The following is a 26563-nucleotide window of genomic DNA, read 5'->3' on the forward strand; positions in this document are numbered from 1 at the left end:
TGAGCACAATGCAAGACGAATCTAACTACACAATAGCACATTTATTAACTAAATTATAAACCAAAAGAAACCAAACCGAAACTAACAAATCTTCACTAGATCAGGAAAAAAAAAGTATCCATGCACATCAAAAAACAAATCCGTTGCATGACGAGACACGAAATACCTAGGATAGTATACTTGACAAAAGACAAAGAGGCGCAGATGATGGGACAAAAGAGTACAATGCAATATTTGGAAAACAAGCAGCGTATTGTATACAAAACACAAAGGGGTTAGAAATACTTCTCTACTCTTTCCAAAATACATATGGGATTTTAAAAAGAAAACCTTTGAAGGTATGGGAACCAGCTGCAAGCAGGCGTTTAAAGTTTCTGAAGGACATGGTGAAAGGTAAGCAGGGAACAAGGTTACTTACTGTGCTGTAGTATTAGTGGCCAGCGAAGAGGAAAGCTTGCTGCTTACAGGAGGGAGGGAGAGACAGAGAGAGGGGTTAGAGATGGTGAGGGTTGTATACCTCCAGGAGGCAGGGCTTCGCGCCGCGTTCCTCTCTGATTGTTAATTCTGCGCAAGCCGCTGAAGATACACTTCAAGACGCGAGGAAGGAAACAGGAAGAACGCGCGTCATAGTCTTTGTGACATCATCCACTCAAACCAATCGCAATTGCGATCGCTGCTGTCCAATAAGACAAAGCTTGGCGGTCGGCTTCAAAATGTTGCCTTCCAACCAATCGGCGTGAGGACCGGTTTAGAAGCGTCACGTGCTCCAGGACTGAGGATATTTTTCTCTTCCCCCCCCTTCCCTCTCCCCCCGCGCTTTTCTCATCTTGTTCACCAATGCCAACTTTGACTGGAGCCGCTGAGCCGCATATTACAATAAACTGAATTATTTCCATAAAAATGTTTTACCATTGTCATATTTTCCCCGGACTCGACTCGTGTTATTTGATTTCAGAAGTAAAGAATACTGGAGCTGTTTTACTTCCAACAAAATATAGTTAATATTTGAGAGAAAGATCCGCTCACTACAATTAAACCAGAGCAACAAAACAAAAATCTATTTGTGTGTCGACAATGGGCATTAGGGAGGATTGATGACGGACAAGCCAGTGTAGCGATGGAAAAAAAAGATGCGCAATCAAAATTGGGATCGCATCCGGACCTCTGGGGGAACCCTAATCTCTGGTAGGGAAAGCTGAAAGTAAAGATAACGTGTTGGAAGGAGTTAACGTTGACTATTTACGACATGACACTTTTTCCCAAACTCTGAAATCTAAATTGTGGTTATAGCTTCATATGAGCTCAATACATCGAAAGTGGAGGAATGCAGCGAAAACAACAGAATGGGGGAACTTCTTGCGGTGTACGTAATGAAATCAGTACAAACACAGAGTTGTGGAATATAATTATAAACCCTAGTTAAACTAATGTTAGTCCTGACATAGTTATTTCCTTTGAAAAACTCGCTAAGAATACAAAAATACTGATATTGTTGTTTATCAAAACGCCATGGCAATTTTCTAATCGCGAGTTTTTAATTCTCTTATGATACTGAGTGACAGTTAACCTTAGTGATCGCAAGTAACTTTCTGCCTGCAACATATTAGCTATTGCTGTGTTTAAGTCGCAGATTTGTTATTCACAGTGTAATTTGATAACATTAACCGTTGCGAGTATAAACTGCGATGTATCTTCTGACAACAAATCAAAGACTTCGCCAGTTTCGACCATACGTTATCCTTTTCGCTCATGAATTCAATACAGTGCTGTGATGGAGAAACAAAATCGAACTAGATTCAGTATTTAATGAAGTTAAGTCTAGTGAATTGTGTATTATGTTTTAAACTCATAAAAAAATCTTAGATATTACGTGCTGAATCAATAAGATATTGGGTTGAAATTGCCGAAGGACCGCATGCGTTTTTTTGCTTTATAATGCAACTGAAATTATTGACGCTTTTGAGTGTCAAACTAAGAAATATATTCAAATACTGCCTTTCTTAACATAAATGGGATGAAAATTTCTGCCACTTACAAAAAGGATTTGCCAGGTATCAAAGTTTAGGACTTGACCGTGCTCACTCAATTCTGGTTTATGCCGCTTTTAAAAAGGAATGGAGCTCTGTGTGTTCAAACAGTTTTCGATGCGCGCCAATCGCATTGTTCCTATGTTGCGAATACATATTCACAACACAGGGACAATGTTCAGCTGTAATGAGCAGGCTGTATCTGCCCACAGCTAATGGTCTATTTTAAAGTGTAGAACGAAGCTTTATTCTTTTGTCGATCACCCTAATGCTGGTTTAAAGTATAGTGGAAAAAATGAATTAAAATGACCAGAATTACTTCTTAATAAAATGTAGACATCTTCTTTGAGCTCTTGGAAATTAAAAATCCATATGATTCCTAATGAAGTGGTAGAAGCTAACTTCACCAGACTCCCCTGACGGCTGTAAGTGTTCGGTTTGTCGGGTTATCATCACAACCCCAAGTTCATCATTTAATCTATTTTAAACGTAAGAAAGCAGGAATCAGTTCTAAATGTCATCCCAACATTTGGATGTCACAGAAGCGATGTTTCTTCAGATCGAGCTGGCTCCATTTATTCTGCCATGCCATCCAAAAGCACTAATTAATCTGATCGAATAACTTTACATAATTGAGGTCATCAATAAAGGAAAATGAAATAAGGATTATCTAAATAAATAAGACCTGCTTGCTTGAAAGTAATTGTCATGCTGAGTGGTGGGTGTTTAAATACGTTAGGGTTATTGCAGCACCAATTACTTAGAATTGTTGACTTTATAACAAAACATTATTGGGATGCCAGTTTTAGACCGAAAGATTTATCTTTCTGCATTATATGACCGTAGAGATCATGTCATTGCAATTTTGTCAATCAGACAAAAATACTAGTGATTGATGTATTTCAGGTTTAGCTAGGCACAAGTAACATGTAGTGCTCAAACTTATGATAGAACTGGTTTTGATTTGATACTCAGGTTGCGGTTACACCTTTATACTGCAATCGCTCAGATAAACTATGAGGAAATGGCAGATGATGGATCGAAATTTAAAGCACGAGCTCCACCCCGGCCGCAGTCTAATTTCTAGCGGAAGATTTAGAGGGGAACGATTTTAAGGTAAAGTTCATACACCAGTTGCTAAATTACTAAAGCGCGCCGCTATCGTCTGTCCTTGGATTTGTTATAACGCGAGTAGCGCTAATCGTGATAGCCTTTACAATAGCGCGTAAAATGTATATTGAGAGGAAAGACGTGCATAGTTTACGTACAAAATAACCTCAATATTCCCTGGTGCGGTTTGGGTCACCTTAAACGATAGGTTTTTTGGCTATTGAGATAAATGGAATAGACTCTGTCGTTGACGTATCACTGAAAACTTTAGTTGCAATAGTTTCGCAGTTAACCATCAGCGATGAAGTATGTCCAAGCACTTTCATAGTCGTCTACTCTGAGTCTTGGCTTCCTGCACTTTGTCTGCATTGCTTCATAATAGTAATATAAATTTGATTTCAGTTTTCCTCCACTCAAGATTTTAGTTAATACACCACAGGTGAAAGTTGAAACTCACACCCGATATTTCTTAACCTTTGTTTTTTTTAATTTCTTCTCGGTAGGTGCTTTAAAATGAAGCCGTACACCTAATGAGATTTTCATCAGCGTCTTACTGTTCCTCACTTGTAATCATTTCTCAAATGGCAAATTGAGTTCGAGGAATTAAGCAGCTTCCACGCTATGCATTTCATAGCTTCGGGTTGGCAAATCTGAATATTATTTTATAGAATAATAAAATAAACAAAATAATTATTCACCTTGTTAGGGGAAAACACACACTCATTGCAGGCGTAAAGCAGACTTGGGGAAGGGTATTTTACAACTGTACGTCGCGTTGTCTTGTTTAGCCTCAAGAATCATAACCTGTGACTGAAAACAAACTGATCCTTTATTGCAGATCCATTTCTTACTGAGCTACCTGAGTGCAAGGTGATCAGTTGCTGCTTCCTGTGTAAAGACGTGTATATTTCCTTTCAACAGCATCTTCAAAAAACGAGAAGGTATTTTAGCTGCCAGTGTTTCATTTAGGGAAAGCCTGTATTCTTAATCGATGCGGGGTTGAGATGGACGCATTCCAGTAAAATGTACTCAACTCAAACAACTCAGTATTTAAACTTTTGAATATTCCCTTGTAATTATATCGCTTATTGGTCTTACTTCATTCTACGCTACCGTTTCTGGCAAAATATGGGCACACCTATCATAATGTTTCAAGCGACTAAGAACAAGCTGATTAAACAAATTGAAGTGTCATTGAGGAAACGGGGAAGATTTTTCTGAAATTGGAAAACCCATTTTATTCCGTAGTTACCCAAGATGCATCTCCAATGTCGCAATTCTCCAAGAACTACACCTCAAGACGAAGATGAGAAAAAATCCTCTTAGACACCATGTGCCCAAGTTTAGGAATGGATGAAGATAATGGGAGGTTAATGAAAAGGCCCCAAGATAAATCAGTAAATCTAACAATTTTTCAACATAAACAACAAGGATTAAAAATTCTAATGCATTTTCGAAGTGGGTGTAGAAGGGTAGTGCACTTTTAAATATATCAAGATTATTGGGTCTGCATTTTTAAAATAAAGAATAGATCTACCATTCCGTATAGATAATTAAATGGAGTTTTCACTCCTGGTCCTCATTTATTCAGTGCATGGGGATTCTTAACAGCATCTATATAACAATATGCAGTATGTGGAATCTAGTGTCCATCTTGATTTCACCGATAACACCCCCCCCCCACACACACACACACACACGCACACACACACACCCACCCACACACACACACCCACACACACACAGAGGTACCCACTTAGGTGACATGCTGTTTCCATCATCAGGTAGTCCAATACAGTGAAGGGTTGTTCTGCTATTGTTGTGATGAGTCCAACCTGATGAGGCATCAAGGAAAGCAATTCATATCACATACCAAAGCAACATCAACAAACTGGACAGTTTACTTGTCCTGAAGAAGGGTCTCGGCCTGAAATGTCGACTGTACCTCTTCCTATAGATGCTGCCTGGCCTGCTGCGTTCCACCAGTATTTTGTGTGTATTGCTTGAATTTCCAGCATCTGCAGATTTCCTCGTTTTTGAGTTTCCTTGTCTTGCTTTAAAGACTGTTTCATTAATGATTCTTCTGTCTAACTAATGCTTACCATGTCTGAGACATTGTCACTTGGATTTCAGCAGTCTTCTTTGATTGTCTAATTTTCTGTATCAAAGGTCTGAATGAACACAGTATTTCCATGTTTTATGCATTATCAACATAATTTTTACTATTTGTGCTAAAGTTACATTCCATTTGCAATTGGTCCAATATTCTATCTGTTTTATTTGTTACTTTGCAAACTTGGTTTGGAAACTGTTGCATTGGGTGGGTATGTTGACCTTCAGAGATGGCAGCATGGATTCACCAAATCAACACCTGGGCTTAGTTAAATAATCAAGTTACTTGCATAATCCTGAACCCAACACTCAGTGCAGAACTGAGGGACAACCACATAGCTAACTGATGTTGTTGTCTTTACACTGAAGGTCTGAGAGGCAGCCACGTAACTAATGGTGTTATCTTTTCACTGAAGAACTGAGGGACAACCACATATCTGATGTTGTTGTCTTTTCACTGATATCTAAGATCATGACCCTTTTTGGCTTCCTATTGGATGTAATAGGCAAAATTTAAAATAAGAATAAATACAGAAAAGTTAATGTTTCAGATGGAAGATCTATTGATTGCAAAGTGATTTTTGGAATCCAAATGTTGTGAAAGACTTTCTTATAAATCTTTTAAAAGTAAAGGATCACTTATATGATGATTAAAAAGAAGTGTAATGTTTGATATGGAAAAAAAAAACTGTTGCTACTTGATCAGGGTATATGTAATGTACTGAGTGACCTTTCCAAACTGATATTTGAAAGTACTTTTTTCACATTAAATATAGTAAAAAATATGAAATTCTCCCCTCATAGGATATACATTTTAGAAATAAGCAGCTTTCAAGACTACATGTTTGTTAAGCATGGGCATCAAGTGATATTGAACGAAAGCAAGAAAATGGAAATGAAGTGCTATTCAGTTTTTGTCTAATTATGGAATTCATCATATATCTATTTCCTATATTATTCATTTGCTTTATTTTCTTATTGCTAATTATGAAAATAGCTTTGGTTATTGTTCATTTTGTCAGACGACAAAAGGCAATGAAAAGATTTAATAGAACTGTTTATGTTTAAGTAGCTCAAGTGTTGTTTCAATGTCAGTGAGGGAGAACTTCATTTAGGAAACAAATAGTTAAGATTTAGAGTGTTCTGTCCAAGAGGGCAGTTTCAATAATAGCCTTGAAAATTGAACTCTATAAATGTTTGAACCAGAAAGGGATATGGTAAAACAAAAGGAAACTAGAATGAACTGGATTGCTCTTTGAAAACGCTGATGCTGACTTGCTGGAATGAATGGTCTCCTTCTGTTTGCACTATTCTATATTCCGATTGTATTTTAACTCTCTAGTCCTTTTTCTTTATGCTGCAGACAATTTTCAAACTTGGGCTGATGGACACACAATTAATTCCACTTGGAGAGTATTTTTGCTAGCACTGCCTCACAGGATATTCATTACCCCTGCTCAGGACACTGCATAAGTTCGAATCATGGATGGGTTAAACTCCTCATCTAGTAATCAAAATATAATTATTTAAAAATAACAGACAATTCTTAAACTAATATCTTCTGTATAAGAGTTGAGAACATTCAGTAAACCCTCTAGGTAGTTGGCAAACCATTAATTTGAGTCTCATTGAAAATTAAATAGGTCTCTAAAATCAATGGGTTTAGATGAATCTCACTAAACTATCAACATGGCTAGCCACAACTCTGTAAACTCAGAAACCTAGATGAGCTACTTTTATCACTTAATTAGACCACAACAGTTCTCTCTCTAACTCCAGCCACTCACTTTCTTTACATAACTCTTTACATCCTTGCCTAACAAAACTCATTGATCTCTGATTTGAGAATATCATTGCATTTCTCCTCAACAGTATTTGTTGGGTTCAGAGAGCTCTAAATTTACCAAATTTATTTTTAGCGAAGAGATGCTTCCTAATGTCATGCCTTAATGACCTGGATTTAATGCTTGCTTAAATATTGATCTCTTAAAAAAAGTCAGAGGAGAACTGAAAATGCTTAAAGAATATTTCATCTGGTTGAAATGATTCTGTTTCATACATTACTCATCCACATGAATTTGAACAGACTTGGTTTTAATTAATAATAATAAAACATCCTTTAGCAGTGAGAAGAGGACATCTCGTCTTGCTTCTTTAGCTGGGACTCTGAATAATTTATTTGAATGTTACCATAATTCTGACAGGTTTGGCCCTTTTGTATTATTCTAGTGAAAATAATTTTGAATAACACAATAATGAAGTGGTTTCTTTGTCTTTAAATTGGATATTTCTTAAAAAGGAGACATAGATTGCTAACATGAACTTTCACTTAACTGTAACAACAGTTAATTTGAATATTTGAAGAATATGTCCATCAAGTCCTATTTCTATACAGTTGGGTCAATCAATTCTTATTCAAATAACCTAAAACTGTTATATTAATTTAATCAGAATATTCTTTTAGAAAGTAATCATGTTCTGAAAGTATAAACCCAGTTGTTTGAAATGTGGTCAAGATCATCAAAAATAATATAACATGGGGCGTTCTTTTGAAAATCATTATAGAGTGGATAATAACTTAACATATTCTCCCAGGGAATATAATGTCTCCTTTATTGCAAATCAAGAGTATTTATAGTTAGTAGATTGTAAGACATGTTACTTCAGGGGATTTCAATTAAAAATCCCATTTGTGGTGTAATACTGTAGATCAATTAAGTAATAGGATCTATTTAACTCCTGTAACGTGTTTACAGTTTGAACAAGTATACTGTGCACAGTAATGCTAAAAAGAAAAATCATAATTAAGTCTTTAGTTTGTTTCACAAGATAATTCATTACATCGGGGACTATTTATTTTTCTTCTCTAACAGAATGATTTATTTTATTTCCTAGTTTTAATTCTCTAACATCTTCTTTTCTTCACTTCTTGAAATAAACTGTAATTTTCAGTGCTTTATTGTTCTGACATTATCTTGTTTTCTTGTGCAAAAGTTCTCTACCTGGATTTTCCTATTGAGTTATAAATTGCCAAAGTAAATACAATGTTGATTGGAAGGCGATTGCAAAAGTTTCCAACATAGAAGTAAATACAATCTCTCTGAGGTCACTCTGGCCTATAACGATAATTTTATAATCATTTTTAGCGCCAGTGTCTTTCCAAAACAGGTGTCTCCATTCTTAGCATTTATTTTTGAAACGCGACGAATAATCTCGCATCTACCCCAGAGGCGTATTTGTGAATAAATGGAAAAATACGCGAAAACATTAAAGGAACAATTGCTTAGAAAAGGAAGGCGCTGATGAGGTGTAGAGGAAACCTGTTTATTAACTTTGGACATCTCTTATCACAGACTGCACACAGGACGTTCCAGTTGGATCACCCGTACAATAATTTTTATTTTTACAACAATATTGTGTAGTGCCACCCGTTCATGTGGATTTCAGATTACTAGCAGCACGATTCTGAGGTAACAGATTACGTTTGTTGTTTCCCTGTGCTGCAATCTGAAAGACTGAAAAATAAAGTAGATTGCTACTTTATTTGAAACTCAGGAGGGATTGGAAACACGTGCTGTTTTGTGTTGGAGCGAGTATCAAAACAATTTGGACTCCTAACGCTTTGCAGTTTCAGGGGTAGACCACTTTTTATGCCAAAGTATTAATCGGACATATAGACACATTTTTAAGAGTCCAGGCATTTTTGTTTTGTTTTAATCCGCTGTTGCACATCGCTAAATCCACTAGTTGCTCATTTCCTTATTTCTGCATCGTAGTAGGATGGCATGATTTATTCTCCGCAGGCTTATAAGTAGCTTGTTGAAATATTTTGATCTTGTACTTGATACCTTGAAATCTGTATTTAAATCTTACTGCTTTAATACCATTTGAAAATGTTATAATAGGGATATACAGTACTTGAAGTGCTTTATTAATGAATGTGTTATTTCAATCGAATTTGTTATCTAGAAAATGGCCCTAATAGGAAGAGATACTATAATATTTGCTCTTCTCTCTTTCTTCTCTGAAGGTGTCCCTGGAGATGTAGAATAATTTCTTTCTATTGCGGGTCTCTGGGTTCTCAGGAGATGTGGCCAGCGAAAAGGAAGGAGTGGGCAGCTAGGTAGCTCGCGATATTCTACACCCCTCTCTTTGTTAGCGTTCGGCTCCATATGCTACTGACATATGGGTTCAAGGTTCTTGATGGCATTCTGAATGCTCCTTCTGCACTTTGAGAGGTCATTGGCCAGGGACTCCCATGAGTCTCTGATGATGTTACCTTTCATCAAGGAGGTTTTGAGAACATCCTAGAAACTTTCCCGCTATGTACCTGGTAATCCTTTTACCCTGACGCAACCTGGAAGAGTATGGGAATCTGGAATCTGATGTTGACATGTGAACATCATGGCAGTCCCCCGGAGTGAACTGGCTCCAAGTGAAATCTCAATGTTGGGACTGTAGTCTGGGAGAGGGCATTCACATTTACTCTCACACCCTGTCCCAGGGTTTTTAGGATCTTGTGTAAAGATCGACAGTGATATTTCTCCATTGATATTTGAAGTTATAAGAAGTCCATTGTACAATAGAAGAGGAATCTGCTGTTCATTCCATTATGTGTGTTTGCATGTGAAATCTTATTCTTCAAAAATTCATCTCCTTAAAGGAGCAAAGGCTCTTTTAGTGCTCTGGGACAACAGTCAATTTTATTATCAATATCTTTCTTTATTGAGAACATTTGGTTGTACCCTATGTTTTCTAGGATCTTTTTCTGGAATTTTACTGTATTGTACAATGAGGATCTATCAAGTTGAGTTTTGAGCTTGGACATACTGCACCCATTGTATTCAATATTGAATTCTCTGACTTAAAGGAACTTAATCTGTCTGTGTCAGATCTAGTCATTTAACTTTTGGTTATTCTATTTGCATAGGCTATCGTGCTGAGCTATGTCATTAACTTCATGTGCATGTAGCTGCATTTATTAATACATTCCTCCACCTTTGTCTCTCCTACTGAAAACTAATCTGTTTTTCTCTCTTTCCAATTTCTGTTTTTATTTGCGTGTTGAATAATGATTCAGCACAAGAACTGATGATGGCTTTTAGTGGAAGACTGAAGTTGAGATGATATTGTTCTTGACTGGAGGTGACGGAGAGAAATTAACTCCACTTGAATGGAAAGCATGTTAATGATGAAGTGTAGCATTGAATGAGAAAGAATGAAAAAGATATTGTGACATTGTTGTGCTTTCACATAAGTCATAGGAAGACTAAGGGGAAAACAGACTGTTGGAGAACAGACAGGTTGAGCAGCATTTGTGGGGTGAATGGAATCCTAAGTGATTTGGTTCAAGATCTGATAGCAGGCTCTGCATTACTCTTCACTGCGTCTGGTCTTCCGGTCATTTTCTCTCCAGTTATTACCCTTTGCTTTCTTCTACGGTGCCAATTTTGGATCTAATTTCCCACCATTCATTTGGTCTTCCACTGTTTTAGATTTTTCATCTGTCGTCTTGCAGCTCTTTATTAAACTTTTTGTCAAACTGCTTTCAGATCACGTACAAACTGCTGTCCTTATCAATTCTAACTGTTACCTTCTCAAAAAAAGCCATTTGTTTGAGGGATGTATGTCATTTGTCACATCCATACCATCTACTCTTGATTAAACTGTGCTTTCCCAAGTGATGTTAGCTACAGCCTTAAGAATGTTGCCTATATTCAGCTCAGATGTACTAATATCTATATCAGGATGCTGTTTATTGACTACAGCTCAGCGTTTAACGCAATCATTCCTACATTTCTGATTGAAAAGCTTCAAAACTTGGCCCTCTGTACCTCCCTGTGCAACTGGATCCTTAACTTCCTTGCCGGGAGACCACAATCTGTGCAGATTAGAAATAGTATCTCCACATCACTGACAATCACCACTGGTACCTCAAGGATGTTGTGCTTAGCCCACTACTCAACTCTCTCTACACCCATGACTGTGTGGCTAGGCAGAGCTCAAATGCCACCTATAAATTTGCTGATGATACAACAATTGTTGGCAGAATTTCAGATGGTGACTTGAGGGTGTACAAGAGTGAGATATATTAGCTAGTTGAGTGGTGTTACTGCAACAACCTTGCACTCATTGCCAGTAAGACCAAGAGCTAATTGTGGACTTCAGAAAGGGTAAGACAAGGGAACACACACTAATCCTCATTGAGGGGTCAGAAGTGAAGAGAGTGAGCAGTTTCAAGTTCGTGGATGTCAACATCTCTGAGGAACTTTCCTGGGCCCAACATATTGATACAGCTTCAAAGAAGGCACCAAAGCGGGAATATTTCATTAAGAGTTTGAGGAGATTTGGTATGTCACCAAAGGCACTTGCAAATTTCTACAGGTGTACCATGGAGAGCATTCTAACTGGCTGCACCACCATCTGCTATGGGTGAGGGTGCAGGGTACTGCAGAAAACTGAAATAAGCTGCAGAGTTATAAACTTAGCTCCATAGTGGGCATTAACCTCCATAGTATCCAGGACATCTTCAAGGACTGATGCCTCAAAAAGGCAGCATCCATCATTAAATACCCCCATCACCTGGGACATATCTTGTTCTCATTGCTACCATCAGGAAGGAGGTACAGCAACCTGCAGGCACACACTCAGTGATTCCGAAACAACTTCTTCCCCTCTGCAGTCTGATTTCTGAATGGATGTGGAACCCATTAATGCTACCTCACTACTTGTTTTTATTTTTATTTTTGCACTCACTGTAACTCACAATTTTTTGCTCTATTATTATGTATTACAGTACATTGCTGCCCCAAAGCAACAATTTTCACAGCATATGCCAGTGATTCTAAACCTGATTCTGATTCTCCCTACCAAAATTAGGCTGATTTGCTTATAAATGCTTGATCTTGTACTTTCCTCTGTTTGAAGCACATTTCCATATTTGCATTCTTCAACTCCTGAACTGTCCAGCTTGTTCACAAAAAAAGAATTTAAAAATAATCGTCTGAACCTCCACTACTTCCTCATTCATTTCACTTAACACATGGAATTCATTTCACCTAAACCTAATAACATGTCTATTTTTTGAACATATTAAGTCACTTAATATTTCCCCTCTATGCTTATCATATTTAATGATCTAATTCAAATTTTATTAACATTAATGTCAGTATACTCCTTTGATTTGATAAAAAGGGAGTATATAAACAGAATCATGTACCCTGTCCAGATTACGGAGGAGGAAGTAGGGTGAGGTAAATCAGGGTGGATAAATCCCCAGGGCCTGACAAAGTGTTCCTGCAGACCCAACAGGAGGTGAGTGCAGAAATTGTCAGTGCCCTAGCAGAGATATTTAAAACATCTTAAGTGACAGGAGAGGTACCAGTGGACTGGAGGATAGCCAATGTTGTTCCGCTGTTTAAAAAAGGCTCTAAAGATAAACCAGGAAATTATAAGCCAGTGAGTCTGACATCAGGTGTGGAAAAGTTATTGGAAGGTATTCTAAGGGACGGGATACATAACTAGTTGGATAGACGTGGACTGTTAAAAGTATAGTCAGCATGGATTCGTGTGTGGTAGATCATGTTTAACCAAACTTAGAGAGTTTTTTGAGGAAGTTACCAGGAAAGTGGATGAAGGCAAGATAGTGGATGTTGTCTACATGGACTTTAGTAAGACATTTGACAAGGTCCTGCATGGGAAGTTGGTGAAGAAGATTCAGTCGCTTGACATTCAGGATGAGGAAGTAATTTGGGTTAGACATTGGCTTTGTGGGAGAAGCCCAAGTGTGGTGGTAGAGAGTTGCCTCTCTGACTGGAGGCCTATGTCTAGTGGTGTGTTGCAGAGATCAGTGCTGGGTCCTTTGTTGTTTGTCATCTATATCGGTGATCTCGATGATAACGTGGTTAACTGGATCAGCAAATTTGCAAATGACGTCAAGGTAGGAAACAGTGAGGGAGGCTATCATGTCTTGCAGAGGGATCTGCATCATCTGGAAAATTGGGCTGAAAAATGGCAGATGGAACTTAATGCAGACAAGTGTGGTGTTGCCTTCTGGTAGGACTACCAGAGTAGGTCTTACATAGTGAATGGTAGGGCACTGAGGAGTGTGGTAGAACAAAGGGATCTGGGAATACAGGTGTGTAATTCATTGAAAGTGGTGTGATAGGTAGATAGGGTCGTAAAGAAAGCTTGTGGCACATTGACCTTCAAAAATCAATGTATTGAGTACAGGATGGATAATGTTGAGGAAGCAGGGAGACTGCAGAAGGACTTAGGCAGATTAGGAGAATGGGCAAAGAAATCACAGATGGAATACAGTGTCAGGAATTGTTTAGTCATGCACTTTGGAAGAAGGAATGAAAGCATAGACTATTTTCAAAATGGGCAGAAGATTCAAAAATCCACGATGTAAAGTGTCTTGGAAGTCCTCCTGCAGGATTCCCTAAAGGCTAACTTGAAGTTTGAATCAGTGATGTGATGAGAGATCGATGGATAGTGGTGAACCGAAGTGCAGAGTGAAGTCTAGAATTAACTCAGACTCAGACACAAAATAACCAAAATAACAAACAAAATCGAAAGGCAAAATCACAAAGAGTAGTACCCGAAATATAACTCCTACGATTGTGCACAGAGTGCTCAGCACAAGGCCTTTAAGTACAGACAGTATTACGCAGTCTGAGTCTTTAAAGGACAGCAGCAGCTAACCATATCCTGGGGAATTGTAGTGCCATGACTTGGATGCCTGCTGCTATTCAGTCCGGACCTTTACAGAACCCACCCCACGGCTGGCAGATGCAGACAAGTGTGGTGTTGCCAGGGTAGGTCTTACATACTGAAAGGTAGGGCGCTGAGGAGTATGGTAGAACAAAGGGATCTGGGAATATAGGTCCATAATTCATTGAAAGTGGTGTCACAGTTAGACAGGGTCAGAAAGAAAGCTTTTGGCACATTGGTCTTCATAGATCAATGTACTGACTACAGGAGATGGGATGTTCTGTTGAAGTTGTTTAAAACGCTGGTGAGGTCTAATTTGGAGCATTGTGTGTAGTTTTGGTCACCTACCTACAGGAAAGATGAAAACAAGGTTGAAAGAGTGCAGAAAGAGAGAGAATTTACAAGGATGTTGCTGGGTCTCGAGGACCTGATTTATTAGGAAAGATTGAATAGGTTAGGACTGTGTTCTTTATAAATGTAGAAGATTAAGAGGAGATTTGACAGAGGTATACACAATTATGAAGGGTATAGATAGGATAAATGCAAGCAGGCTTTTTCCACTGAGTTTGGGTGGGACTACAACCAGAGGTCATAGGTTAAGGGTGAAAGGTGAGATGTCTAAGGAGAACACAAGAGGAAACTTCTTCACTCAGAGTCATGAGAGTGTTGAATGAGCTGCTGGCACAAGTGGTGTATGCGAGCTCAATTTCAATGTTTAAGAGAAGTGGATAGTAGGGATATGGAGGGCTGTGGACCTGGTGCAGGTCAATGGGAGTAGGCAGTTTAAATGGTTTCAGCATGGACTAGATGGGCTGAAAGAATTGTTGCTATGCTGTACTTTTCAATTGCTCTAAAGTTGTACACAATGTATTCATTAAGAACCATATTTATGTCTTTTATACCTATACGCAGATTACTTTTTTGGTATCTAGTACATCCTATCTTGCCTTCGTAATTCCTTTTCACATTACATATTTTCCTAGATTTTTCCCACAAATAGCATTCTGTGCAGTCCCTTTACCTTCCTATTTCCTTCTTAAATTCACCCAGCACTCTCTTTATGCTATAAAATTCTCTTTTTATTTGCTTCATTAAACTATATCTGCTGCTCAATAACTGGACAATCTAGATTTGTAAATTCCATTCTTTTTCTTAGTCTGAATGTATGTGTACTGAACTTTACCATCTCTTTCTTGAATGTGTCCTTACGTCTTTGTAATGGTAGAGTTAAGAAAAACATTGTTCAGCTTTAATTAAATTACAGCAAAAAAAATAAATATTTCTCCAGAATCAATGAGAAAATATAAAATGTATATCAATTCTCCAGCTCAGCAATCGACGTCAATCACTCAGGATGTGCAGCACTTGTGGCACTCTCTGATTTCTTGCAAGGGAATCCACAGCATTTCTTAAAAGACACTGTTCATATTACAAAGAAGTAGGCTTCAATCAATGTAGCGTCAAATTTTCCATCTCACAGAATGAGTGTTCACTTCTTCAATATAATCCGTCTCTGCTCCCACTATAAATCCTTTCATGCTTTTGCTACCTCTAAACTTAATTATTCCTTCTCCTTCTAGTCTGTGTCTCATCTTTCATGCTGCCTAAAATTAAAGTCAACCCAAACTCCCCTGCATATCCTAACTTATTCTATCCACCTATCAGTGCAGTCCCTGATTACCTAGATTAACTACCTGCCCCCATTTGTTTGATTTTGTATTCTTGTCTTCCCATTGCTTCTGATTTACTTCTTCCTGATCTGATTTCCCACACCATCCAATCGCCACCCACCACTCTCAGCCTTACACCTGAGAATGTTTGTATTACTCCAAAGATGATCATTTATTTTGCCCACAATTTCCAGTTGTTCCTCCTTTGTACTCTCTCACTTGGGGTCACTGAAGCTCAGTGAATTATCCTGGATGAAACCACCCAACTCAGCACAGACTTCACATCAAAACTGGAACCTTCCTATTCTATTTGGTTTTAGCAGAAAACGATGCAATGCAGTTATCCATTGGGCTTTTAGAATTGCTACACTGAAACTAGTTACACATTTATTATAGTCTGGATATGGACTGCTGAACATAGTTTACCACTAACAATAAATTGATAAGTCAACTTGGAAACTTTCAGTGAAGTCTATAATTTAATTTAAAATGAGAACTCAGCTTTGATAAGTGATATTACGCATGATATAAAGGGCATTTTATTTGTTATACAGAGATGTCGATGTACATTACACTTAATTGTTCTGTGAATGTGAGTATGAATTGTTTCTGGTCATGGTTTGACTATGACTCTGTTGGTTAGGGATTTAATTACCAGGTGATGAAGAAGGAACAGTAATATATGTTCAAGTCAAAATAGTATTCTTGTGATTTTGCTATTCTTAACCTGTATATAGATGATGATGTTGAAATAACTTTATTGATACATCCCATAGATATTAAATACCTCAGTCAGACTGTGATGGGTCAAATAGGTAAGTCAGTGAGTTATAGTGTCATACAGCATGGGAAATTGCAGTTCAGACCAACTGGTCATTTGCCCAATATTCCTATCTAAGCTGGACCCACTTGTCTGCGTTTGGCCCACATCCGTCTATACCTTTCCTATCCATGTACCCATCCGAGTCCATTTTTAAATGTTATTAATGTACCAGCCTCAACCACTTCTTCTGATAGCTCATTCCATATACTGACCAACCTCTCTCACCCCAAGCTTATATCCTCTAGTTCTTGATTCTCCACGGTGCAAAAATTAAAGTGCACATTCATCCAATCTATGACTCCCAATTTTATGCACACCTATAGGCTCACACCTCCCTCTTCTACGCTCCAATGAAAACAGTCCATAGCTACTCAACCGTCTTCCATAACTCAGTCCTACAAGTCCCAGCAATCTCTTAAGTCTCCTCTGCATTCTTTCCGACTTAATGGCAACTTTCCTACAGCATGGTGAATAAAACAGAACAAATATTTCCAAAGGTGGCCTCATTGTCTTGCACAACTGCAACATTTTATCCCAACTTCTTTAGTCAATGTCCCAACTGAAGGCCAGCGGGCTAAAAGCCTCCTTCACCACCCTGTTGATGTCAAGTATCACTTTCAGAAAACTAGGTAATTGTACTCCTTAATCCCTATGTTGTACAATACTCCCAAGGCCCTGTTATTCTCTGTGAAAGTCTTATACTCATTTGTCTTTCCAAAATGCAACACCTTACACTTATCTCCATTTGTTATTCAGAATCAGGCTCAGGTTTAATATCACTGGCATATATCATGACATTTGTTTTGCATCAGGAGTACAGTGCAATACATAAAAATGAAAACTGTAAATTATAATAAATATATGTAAAAAAAGAAAATATGATTAAATAAGTAGTGCAAAAATAGAGGGAAAATAGTGAGGTACTGGTCATGAGATCAATGTCCATTCAGAAATGGTGGAGGGGAAGAAGCAGTTTGTAAAATGTGGAGTGGTGTCTTCAGGCTCCTGTACCTCCTCCTTGATGGTAGCAATGAGAAGAAGGCCTGTCCTAGGTGATGGGGGTGCTTAATAATGGATGCCACCTTTTTGAGCTATTGCCTTTTGAAGGTGTCCTGGATGCTGAGGAGGTTAGTATCCATGACAGAGCTACCTGAATTTACAACTTTCTACAGCTTTTTCTGATCCTGTATAGTGACCTTTCCATACCAGATGGTGATGCAACCAGTTAGAATTCTCTCCATGGTACATCTGTAGAAATTTGCGGGTGTTATTGGTGACACACCTATTCTTCTCAAACTCCTAATAAAATATAGCTGATGTCAAATATAGCCTTCTTTGTAATTGCATCAATATGTTAGACCCAGGATAGATCCTCAGAGATGTTGACACCCAGGAACTTGAAACTGCTCACCCTTTCCACTACTGATCCCTCAAAGAGGATGACGTGTGTTCCCTTGACTTCTCCTTTCTGAAGTCAACGATCAATTCCTTGGTCTTACTGAGACTAACTGCAAGGTTGTTACTGATCAGCCAGCTTCTGTACACATCCTTATCACCATCTGAAATTCTGCCAGCAATAGTTATGTTGTTGACAGATTTATGGATGCCGTTTGAGCTATGCCTAGCCTCACAATTGCGGGTGTAGAGAGTAGAGCAGTGGGCTAAGCACACCATGAGGTTGATTGTCAGTGAGAAGGAGATGTTTTCGCAGATGTGCACAGACTGGTCTCCTGGTGCGGAGGGAGGTATAGATGCCCATGTTTTGGAGCTTGTTGGTTAGAACTGAGGGTATGATTGTGTTGAATGCTGATCTGTAATCAATAAATAGCAGGTTTACATAGGTATGTATTGCTATTGTTCAGCTGATCTAAGGCCAAGTGGAGAGCCAATGAGATTGCATCTGTTGTAGACCTATTGTGGCGATTGGAAAATTACAGTGGGTCCCAGTCCTTGCTTAGGCAGGAGGTCATTCTGGCCATGACCAACCTCCCAAAGCACTTCATTCCCGTAGATGTGAATGCAGCTGGTCAGTAGACATTGAGGCAGCTCACCCTGCTCCTGTTGGGCACTGGTATGATTGTCACCCTTTTGAAACAGGTGGGGATCTCTGACTGCAGCAGTGAGAGATTGATGATGTCCTTGAATACTCCTGCCAGTTGGTTGGCATAGGTTTTCAGAGCCCCAGCAGGTGCACCATCAGGGCCTGGGGCCTTGCAAAGTTTCTTTGACATTGCCCTCTGAGACAGAGAACACAGGGTCACCAGGTATGCACAGGTGTGGTTTTATTCTCCCTTTCAAAGCGTGCATGAAAGGTGTTGAGTTCAACTGGGAGTCACGCATCATGGCCATTCATGATGTTAGGTTTTGCTTTGTAGGAAGTAATGGCCTGGATGTCATGCCAAAATTGACGCGCATCCAATTCCATTTCTAACCTTGATTGGAATTGCGTTTTTCTTGCTCTTAAAACAGTATTCTAAAAATTGTACCTGAGCTTTTTGTATATTTCTGGATCGTTATTCTTTAATGCCATAGACCTAGCCCACAGCAGACCACGAATCTCTTCATTCCTTGACTCACTTACCTTTACTGATCAAGGTCCCTCAGTAAATCCAGATGACCATCATCAATGTCAATAACTTCACCTATTTTAGTGCCATTTGCAAATTTACTAACCATGCCTTCTACATTCTCATCAAAATTATCAACATAATTGACAAATAGTAATTTAGCACTGGAGAACACTACCGGTCATGGGCTACTAATTCAAAGGGCAACCCTTGACCCTCATCCTGTTCATTCTATCATTAAGGCAATTGCGTATCCACTAAGCTATCTCTCCCTGGACTTCTACTTTGCATACTTCCTGTGGTTCCACAAAAGTATATCTACTTTGGTCTATTTTCTCTGTGCTTACTCTTTTTCCCTTCATGAATTTATATATATTTTGGATTCTCCTTAATCTTCTTTGATTATTTCCACCTTATGTCTGAGTTCCGTTTATTAAGCTTCACTGGATGCTTATTCAGTATTTTCATCTCAGATGGTCGCCTTAATCAGAAATTTATCTCCCCCTCCTGTAAATCCTCCATCTCTATACCACAGTTAGCAAAGGTAAACTGAATCATTTAGCTGCCAGACCTGTCCCCACCTTAGCCATGTTTTGTTATGACTATGATATAACAAATGTAGCTATGAGTTCATCCACCTTACTTGTCAGACCTCTAGCTTGGAGTAAATGCAATTTAATCCAATATTCGGTCCTTGTTCCCTGCCATACTACCGCCTATCTTGTCTACTGACCTAATTGACATTGAATTTTGAATCATCTTTCAGTCTTCCAGCTTCCTCATTCTTTAGATCCCACCCCTCTGCCAATCTACTTTGAATCCTTCCTAGTAAGTCTTGAGTCTAATAGGATCGGTCTCATGTATTGCCATGTTCTAAAATTTAGTTTACTAGGTGAGTACTAAGTATTCCATCAATCTCTCTGTTGATGAAAAGTTACTAAGAGGACAGGAAGTAAAAATCAGTCTCAGTGTACCCAGCAGCTGTCTTGTTGTACTCACAATGTTTATATAAAAACTGAAAATACTGGGCTTAACAATGGCCTCCCACAGCTGGCTTAGCTATACATCCTTTCACTCTGCATCCTGTAAGGTGTCTATCTACTGTTCCAATTACTCTGTCTAACATTGCCACCTTTCACTCTATGATTCTGATAAGTTTATTTTTTCCCTCTGGCACTGGTTGTCGATTCCATTTCCTGCTTTCTCCCCTTCCTCTGCTAAAGTGTGATTCAGTTACCTTGTCCCATTACCCTGTTGATTAACTGGATCAATGCCATCATCTCCACCATCAACCATACCTTTCCTGCCTCTTCTTTTACAACACTCCATCAGGCATCTTTCTTACACTGGCCCAATGTTCACTCCTTAATTATAATTACACCCCCTCGTCTTCCTATGATGGCCTGCAGTGCAAGCACAGGAATTGCACTCTTCTCTAACATCATGGTGTCTCTGAAATTCTTCAAATTTAGTCAAAATTGTCACTGTTGATAATTGGAGGTAGGTCATTATGGATCCAAAATGAGGATAGATTTCTTCACTGAGATGATGGTGAGTCTTTGGAATTCTCTATTCTGGAGGACAAGTCATTTGATTTCATTCAAAAAAGAGGTCAATTTTTTTTCCTAAACTTGGAGGGATAAAGCAGGAAAATATGGTTGAGATGGAAGAACAGCCAACATATTGTCGAATATTTTAAAGAGCCAAATAGCCTACTCGCTCCTACTTATTACATTCATATCTTAGGTCTCAGCTACAAGCGAGAGAACAAATACAGCTAAGAGGATTGCTTTGCAAACTCCTTCACTAATTCTCCATGCACAAACATGACATTTCAATAGTTTATCATTTTATTCTCTGATCTGTTCTCACACTGTCCTTTTTGTTCTTCACCTGATGCATTGCCTCAATGAAGTCAGAACTGGTCAAGGTATAGTGTCTAAGTTGTTGATTAGACATACCTCCTATACCTAATCAAGTGGCCGCTGAGTATTTGTTTGTGGTCTTCTGCTGGCATAACTCATCCTCTTTAAGATTCATCATGTAATGCATCCAAGGTGCTTTTCTGCACACCACAGTTGTAATACATTGTTATTTGAGTTACTGTCACCTTCCTGTCAGGTTGAACCAGTCTGGCCATTCTCCTTTGACTTCTGTCATTTTCACCCAAAGAAATGACATTCAGTGGATTTTTTTTGCTTATTGCACCTTTCTCTGTAAACTCTAGAGACTGTTGTGCATGAAAATCCCAGGGGATCAGCAGTTTCTAAGATACTCAGTTCACGTCGTCTGGCACCGACAATCATTGCATGGTCAAGGTCATTTGGATCACATTTCTCCCCTATTCTGATGTTTGGTCTGAACGTCAACTGAACCATTTGACCATGTCTGGATGTTTTTATGTATTAAGTTGCTGCCACATGATTGGGTAATTAGATATTTGCATTAACGAGCTGGAGTACAGGTGTCCTAATAAAATGGCTACTGAGTGTAGATTGCCAGCTGCAACACTGACTTAAACATTTTCAGATAATAGTTTATCTGAATCAGTTTAAAAGTTCCTTTGGCTCATCTTTTGTCCCGTTATCTACCTATCTATCAGACTTATTGTGGTAATACACACAAAATGCAGGAGGAACTCAGAAAGCCAGGGAACATTTATGGAAAAGAGTAAACAGTTGGCGTTTAGGGCCAAGATCGTTCATCGGGACTGATTACTTATAGTGGGATTTCTGTGCCCCAGAAGGTTGGCTTAAGATAGGAGAAAGAGAGGCTTATTTTATTCTAGGGCCCAGAAGCCATACAGAAACACTTTGCAAAGACAATTGAAGGAAATAGCTATGGCTGTCAGTGTCAAGGATCAAACCGAGCGTTGCTGTCCATGAGAGTTCACAACTGCATTTGTTTTAAATATCACTGATTACATCATTTAAAACAATATCTCACCAATTGCACCTCTAGTTAAAACACTATTCAATCCACCATATGCGCAATACATTGATACCAACAATATATAGCAATAAGAAAATAGCTATCAGTGTCTAATAATGATATGCCTTACTTCATCCTCATACCATTAACACATACTTCACATACACATTTCACAAATTCTAAACACCATCGGTTATTCAACTACAAAAGACATAACATCTTTTTTAACATTAGATTTGGAATTTGGATACTACTTGCAAGAATATTACTCATAGCCAATCCCTATTCCTTTGAGTAGGTGGAGTTGGGCTGTTTTCTTGAACCACTGCATTCCCTCCACTGAAGTTATTCCTTTTGAGTAGGGAGTTCCATAATTTCTGGCAATATTTTTCCATGTCAGATGGTATGCAACATGGAGGAAAGCCTAATTCCAAATAGATGCTGCCCTTAACCTTCTGGGAGGTGGAAGTCTCATCAGTTGGGTAAGTCCGAGCAGTGTCGTCAGAGTGAGTAACTGCAGTGCATTTTGGAGATGGTATACACTACATCCATAATACACCAACAATGAATAGAGTACCAATCAAGTGGGCTGCCTTTTCTTGGATGGTGTCAAGGTTCTTGAGTTATTGAAACTGCGATCATCCAACGTAGTGAATGCTCCTGACCTAAGATGGTATAAAATTGTTAGTGTGCGTATACTGCATATCCAACGCCTATCCTCCTCTTGCATCCACAGTTGAATTTCTAGTCACCAATTTGTTGATGATGAGGGACTCAGTGATGGGAATGCTATTCAATGTTAAGGAGAGATGGTTAGACATTCTCTTATTGGTGAAGATCATTGCATAGTGCTTTCATGGAGCAAATAGCACTCGCCACTTATTTGCTTTGCATGAATGTTGACTAGGTCTTGCTGCATGTAGCCATGAAATAGTTCTTTTGCTGAGGAGTTGCCAAGGAATTGAACAACGTGTAATCATCAGTACCCAGTCACAGTTTTGATGTAGTGGAAAGAACCCTTATTGATGAAGCAGCTAAAAGTAGACAGGCATCAGACACTTCTGAGAAACTTCTACCATGATGCCCCAGTCTGGAAAGATTGACCTCCATTAACCATAGTCATCCTAATTTTTATGAGGTAAGACACTAAACATGAGAGGATTTTACCCTTGAAGCCCACTGACAAATTTTACCAGTGTTACCTTGATGCTACACATGGTAAGAGGCAGTCACTTTCATCTCATCTTTATGATGTGCAACACTCATTAGCATACTTCCCTCTCTTTTTCAGGACTTACTTTAGAAATAGAAACAGAAGTAGTCCATTCCATCCCTTGTCCCTTTTCATCATTTGTTAAAATTATGGCTGGCCCTTTACCTCAGTGCACTTTTCTTGAATTACTGTTAGATCATTTGGTTACCTTGATATCTTAAGGTCTATTGACCTCTGTTTAATATAGTAAGCAACTGAGCTCCTATAGATCTCTTGAATATTGAATTCCAAACATTTTACAATCATTCAATGAAGAAAATTTTTCTATGCTGTCTCCTGAATGGCTATCTCCTTACCGTGGGTCTTTGACTCTTGGTTCTAAGTACCACAGCTCTGGGAAACAGTAACTCTATATCCATTCTGACAAACCCCTTCAGGTTCAGGTTCACCTCACACATTACACACCTACTCTCCTTAATCTCTCTTCGTATTGCAATGGTATGGGGTTTGGCAACTCCCAAGATTCTAAACTCCATAAAGGTCTTAAGCCATATCAGATATGAATAGCCTCAAATACACTCACTAAAGGGCGACAATACTGTAACTACCCAATCTTCAAAGACTTGTTTACTTCCCTGTTTATTTTCTGCAGCGAGTTTTAGATGCCCATACCCAACATTCAAGTGGTAGGTCCCTCTTCCCTTCCAAGGAGAAGATACTTCCAGCTAACAAAGTAGTTTAAAGCACAGTTCACACATCAAAGTTGCTGGTGAACACAGCAGGCCAGGCAGCATCTCAAGGAAGAGGTACAGTCAACGTTTTGGGCCAAGACCTTTCGTCAGGACTAACTGAAGGAAGTGCTAGTAAGAGCTAGTAAAACTCAGTTCATTTATTTACAGTGATACACATTTGAATCCACACATTCTTAAAATATATTTAAAATCACAGAGAATTTTTATCTTAAATGCTTATTTTGCAATTACAAATTGTTTTTTCTCAAATTCCAAGGATTTCCAAAACACAGACGCAACTCCTATAAACTAATAAGATTTATCATGATGTGGATGAACATGTCATCCGTTGCAGAATCCAAAGCTAGAGGAACAGATCCTATTCACACTGTTTTCCAAAAATTTTTCTTCATGTTCTTCATCCACTCCTAATAAACCTGAACTGCTCTCTACATTTATTCCCTTTCTCTCCACTTGGATGACTTCATACACATATGATATATTCTCTGATGTCCTTTCGACACAAATGGTCTGAAAGCATTTCGGAGACATAGTTCTTCAGCTACCTACCTTTAATGCTGTGAAGCAGTGAAGCTAACTTCCTTGAGCACATAAAATCTGCAAGCACAACACAGTTATTGAAATGCTAAAAAATGTTGTCCCTCTGTTCTGCATGCTTCTATGAACTAAGCAATTTAAGAGTCAGCATGTCTGTTTGAAGCAACGTGGATTAACCAACCCATTGTCTTATACTGCATCTTGAACAGTAATAAAACAGGTGTAGTGAGCTGAACCTTACTTCTCCCAGACAGAACATTTGGGAGAAGCTTGTTTGCAAAGCTGATCTTTAAACAATACCTGCTTAAACCTCAAAGTGATTAGTGCTTTCCATTTACATTTCTAGAACTGAAGACTGACTTCCCTTTACGACTGGAAGTCAAACAACTATTATTTGGATGTTTACTTACATCTGTTTGTGAATTTACAAGTGGCAGACACTGTGTTTAGAAAGCGAGATTAGCAAACAACCAAGAAAGAGAAAGAGGCCTACTAGCCAAGAAATGACATCCACCCCAATATAAAAAATCTACAATCCCAAGAACAATCATTTGATAATTGGATACACCCAGATTTCCTGCAGCTGCAGTATGTCCCTTTTGTGCACAATGTATACAGCTAGTATACTTGAGCTTCTGGACTGTAATCACTTCTATGAATTTGAATGGAGTGGACTCAATGCTGTTGAAAGTCCACGATACATTCTTTGGTCTGGATTTGCAAAGCATCGTGCATGTGACTCATTATTGAGTTATCTGAGCGCTGTTTCACATTCCCTAAAACTGCTGCATTATTGAAAAGTGTGAATGGAAATTAATAGTGTGTGCAGCCCACTCTTAATCTGTGACAGTCATGATGAAAGATCTGAGTATGCCTGGGTCAGTCTCCTTCCTTAGGAACTCCTTCAGTTACACATTAATTGGTCTTTGATAATCTCAGCCATCTTCCTTTGTGTCATGAATGACTTTTGCCATGGTCTCTTATTTTTTGAACCGTATTAACTTTAATTATATTATTCAATGACACAATCAGTTAAGTGCTGCAATGTTGTCAAGCCCAACAACAATCAATCACCTCTTGGACTTTTTTGAGTTCATGTGCTTCGACCTTGCTCTGACTCTCTCTTGCACACAGAGCTCGGAAAAAGCGACAAAACAGACTTTTAACATCGTATACCAGTGGGTGGTTGTTGTCTCCCACTCGCTGTGAAAATGGGGGGACACCTCCCTCTCCCTTATTAGGGAGAGAGAGAACCTGTGGTTTGCCAAATGTCGGATGAAATGCGAGGCCTTTGAGATAACTTTGGTCTGTGTCTTTGCTATTGCTGAGTACGTGCTTGCGCTCGGTGACCTTACTGATGTACTTTTTTTTGCTGGTGAGGGGAGGGGGGATTGTTGCTTGCTGCCGCTTATGCACAGGAGGGGGGAGATGGGGAGAGACTTTGGAGTTCTAATGTTTAACTGTCATTCACTCTTTGGGGCACTTCTCTGTTTTTGTGGATGTTTGTGAGGAAAAAGCATTTCAGGATGTATATTGTATACATTTCTCTGACATTAAATTGGACCTTTGAACATTTTAACCTGCAGGCCTCGAGCCTCAGACCAGCCTCACCTTCACTCGCCTCTTTATTGTTTGTGATGATCACCACAATTTTCCACAGAAAAAGTGTTACTAATAGAGTATTTAGTCGTATTTCTTGCTTTGAAAACCGCCAGTAAGCAGTCACTCAGAATCAGAATCAGGTTTATTATCACAGGCATGCGACATGAAATTTGTTAACTTAGCAGCAGCAGCAATATAGAAGGAAAAAAATAAAATAATAATAATAAAAAATAAATTAAAAAATCAATCACACTATACGTATATTGAATAGATTAAAAATTGTGCAAAAAGCAGAAGTACTGTATATTAAAAAAAGTGAGGTAGTGTCCAAGGGTTCAATGTCCATTTAGGAATCGGGTGGCAGAGGGGAAGAAGCTGTTCCTGAATTGCTGAGTGTGTGCCTTCAATCTTCTGTACCTCTGGTCTGATGGTAACAGTGAGAAAAGGGCATGCCCTGCGTGCTGGATGTCCTTAATAATAGATGCTGCCTTTCTGAGTCACTGC

At 38.7% G+C, this 26563-nt stretch overlaps 1 protein-coding gene and 1 long non-coding RNA gene across 4 annotated transcripts in view; one reads left to right on the forward strand and one right to left on the reverse strand.

Moving 5' to 3' along the window:
• Positions 1–636, reverse strand: part of prox1a (prospero homeobox 1a) — a 107908-nt gene extending 107272 nt beyond the window's left edge. The window contains exon 1 of one of the 3 annotated variants that reach the window (XM_063055794.1): positions 518–636. The gene's annotated coding sequence lies outside the window, so the exon portion shown is untranslated. Of the gene's footprint in view, positions 1–418 lie in introns of all 3 variants that reach the window. The other 2 variants (XM_063055791.1, XM_063055796.1) reach the window with 2 other exon arrangements.
• A 338-nt stretch (positions 637–974) lies between these two features.
• Positions 975–26563, forward strand: part of LOC134350517 (uncharacterized) — a 61842-nt gene continuing 36253 nt past the window's right edge. The window contains exons 1-3 of the long non-coding RNA XR_010018917.1: positions 975–1185; positions 3003–3143; positions 3976–4078. This is a non-coding gene — a long non-coding RNA (uncharacterized LOC134350517). The remainder of the gene's footprint in view (positions 1186–3002; positions 3144–3975; positions 4079–26563) is intronic.

Source organism: Mobula hypostoma, chromosome 8, assembly GCF_963921235.1.
Source record: "Mobula hypostoma chromosome 8, sMobHyp1.1, whole genome shotgun sequence".
Classification (NCBI taxonomy): domain Eukaryota; kingdom Metazoa; phylum Chordata; class Chondrichthyes; order Myliobatiformes; family Myliobatidae; genus Mobula; species Mobula hypostoma.